The sequence below is a fragment of the Cibotium barometz genome, chromosome 16 (assembly GCF_041138505.1).
Source record: "Cibotium barometz isolate CiBa-2024 chromosome 16, ASM4113850v1, whole genome shotgun sequence".
In the NCBI taxonomy this organism is placed as follows: Eukaryota; Viridiplantae; Streptophyta; class Polypodiopsida; order Cyatheales; family Cibotiaceae; genus Cibotium; species Cibotium barometz.
This window is the reverse complement of record NC_141061.1, coordinates 41396783-41399718: the sequence shown is the minus strand read 5'-3', so window position 1 is coordinate 41399718 and position 2936 is coordinate 41396783. Positions and strand designations below refer to the sequence as shown.

The following is a 2936-nucleotide window of genomic DNA, read 5'->3' as shown; positions in this document are numbered from 1 at the left end:
GTGGCTGCACAAGAATCCACAAAAGAGAAAAAAAAGTATGAGCGGATTTTCTTGGAAAGTTGGAAAATTCGGCATACATGGGTTTTCCCTATTGATGGGCCTGATGGAAAAGAGAGGCTCAAATGCAGGTGGTGTACCTATGCACACAAAAGGAATCCTTATGCTCAACCTCAAGGTGCTACAACTAAACAAAGGAGTGCCTTAGATGAGCATAGTCTCTCTAAAGAGCATATACAGGCAAAGGCTATGTGGGAAGAACATGAGAGATGCTCAACACTTCCCATTGAGAAGCATATTGCGATTATGATAGATGATGAGAAGGATAGGATTGTCATGGTCATGCAAAGCATGTGGTATGTACTCAAAAGAAATTTACCTCTTGAAGAGTTTCCACACCAATGCAACTTTCAAAGATTTTTGCGCACACCTAATATGCCAATTACTAGTGAGTACTCTGCGTACACTAGTAAAGATGCAGGAAAGGAATTTGCCAAGGCAATCAAACATGTATATTGGAATAGATTAAAGAAGGACATTGTTGAGAGTCCTTTTTACTCTATTCAAATCGATGAGAGTACTGATATTAGTACAAAACAATACATGATTGTTTACATCACGTACATGCAAAATTGTGGAAATGGCCCAATATGTACATGCTTTGTGGAACTCTTGCCAATCGAAAATGGTGATGCAGAGGCCTTAAGTAAAACTTTGCTTGACTTTTTGGCCAAAATGGAGTTGCCTTTGCACAAGATGATTGGTATTGCTACCGATGGTGCAAGTGTCATGACAGGCTCAGCAAATGGTGTGGTTGCAAGGTTGAAGCAAAATATTCCACATCTTTTGAGCTTTCATTGTGTTGCTCATAGGGAGTCACTTGCAGCTGGAGATGCATTTAAAGTGTTCAAAGAGTTCAAGTTTGTGGATAAGATTGCAAAAAAGCTCTTTGAGTGGGTTTGTAGATCGGCAAAGAGACATGCAGCTCTTGCAGAAGTTGTAAAGGCATTCAATCTTGGTAGACATGGAAAATTGAAATTGTTAAAGATGCACGATGTAAGGTGGTTGTCTCGAGGTCAAGTCATGGTTAGAGTGGTGCGTCTGATGCCAGCTTTGTTGACAGCATTGAAGCATGAAGATAGTGAGTTATATGCATCATTGACAAACTATAAGGTGCAATCTCTTTTGAATTTCTTTGCCGATGTGCTTGGAGAATTAAATGTGCTCAATTGCAAGCTCCAAGAGGAGCATCCAGATATTTCTGCTATTGGAAGTCATCTAAAGTCTGTTGTAGAGACACTTCAAATGTCTTTCTTGGGTCGAGTATTTGGCTTTGATACAAAACACACACATGCTTTTTTGACCATGGCTCATGGACAAAATGGGGTGGTGAGTTTTACAGATAGTGCTGGCAAAATACACTCACATGTCTTACACTTGGGGCCTATGTGTGAAGGAGATATTGTGAATGCATATGAAACTCTACATATAGTGATTGAGAATTTAGTAATGATGGCTACTACTTATGTTAGAAGTTTAGTGGATGCTTTATGGAATCGTTTTAAGGTTGATTTTGAGTTGTTTACTCCAAGAGACTATAATGAAGATTTAGAAAAGCTTGATGATGCCTCACGACTATGGTTGGAAACTCTTTGCAAGCACTTTGGAAAGGAATCTGGCTCTTTCATGAATGAGGTTGAATGCAAAGGAGAGTGTAGATCTTTTGTCTCACGGATGTGAAATTGTTTTAAGCAAAAGAATATGCATACTGCTTGGCAAGATTGTTGTAATCATGAAGAATGGGAATTCTCTTTTCCATGGACTATGAAGCTTTGGAGAGCCTTGCTTTTGTTACCTCTTTCATTTGTAGCATGTGAGAGAGGTTTCTCAAAGATGAATAAAATCAAGGACAAGTTTCGGAATAGGTTATCCCTTGATATGTTGGGATTGGTGATGTTTGTGGGATTGAATACTCCCAAGGTAGACAACCCTGAAGACATGCTTTGAGATGAATGTTTTGAAGCTTGGAAAGCTATGAAGAGTAGAAGATCAAGATCCATGGAGACCACTTCTATGCGAGAAGCTTGAATTTGAAGTTTCCTTCTTATGCATTTTGGATTTTTAGGTTCCAGGACACTTTTTATCCTCTTTAAGAGGGGTTTTTTCCCCTAGGTTTTTATTTGCTTTCTATTATATTGGCCTTGTATACATTATTCAATTTGCATATTCAAGGGCTTAATGTGAAGATTTTGTTGAAGATTTTTAGATTAAGGTGAGATTAAGTGATTTAAATATTGTATGAAGTGAAGATCTTGTCTAATTCATTTAAAGTTATCATGAAAATCTCTCTTATGATGTAAGTTGTTTATATGAATTCAAATAAATTTACTTTGGATAAATGTAGTGATAAAAGTTACCATGAGATGATGATTGTACGATCTTCTGTGTTAGTACCATAAATTTGTAACTTTTTCTTATATAGATAAATATGGATATGCTTTTAAATGTCAATAAGTATTATGCAATTGATAACTAATAACGATCTTAAAATAAAATCTTGTAAACACAATACAAAATGCTTTGTATCTACTTGTACATGACTCAAGCATCACGATGATCTTTCGATAGGAAAATTTTTTATTCATCTGTCATTAGACGGGCATTGTAGAAATTTGTTCTTCTTGAAAGAAGGGCAAAATTTTTAGGTGTCTGTCATATAAAAGATTTGGGTGCCCTTCAAATCCTATCGTTGGTCCAGACCACTTGAAAAAAAAAGAGACACCCCCTCGTGCCTTAACTTGTTTCTTATAAATAAATGAGTGTAGACTTGGATGAAGTAGGCAGCCTACTTGTTTTTCTTTTTTCCAACCCTGCCTCTTTTAAGTGGTGAATCCTTGGAACTGGAACTTGAAGGCTCATCAAAGAAAATATCAAGATGT

General features: G+C 36.9%; 1 pseudogene; it reads left to right on the top strand.

Moving 5' to 3' along the window:
- Nucleotides 1-324: 324 nt before the first annotated feature.
- Nucleotides 325-2085, top strand: LOC147630657 (uncharacterized; annotated as a pseudogene).
- Nucleotides 2086-2936: the final 851 nt, after the last annotated feature.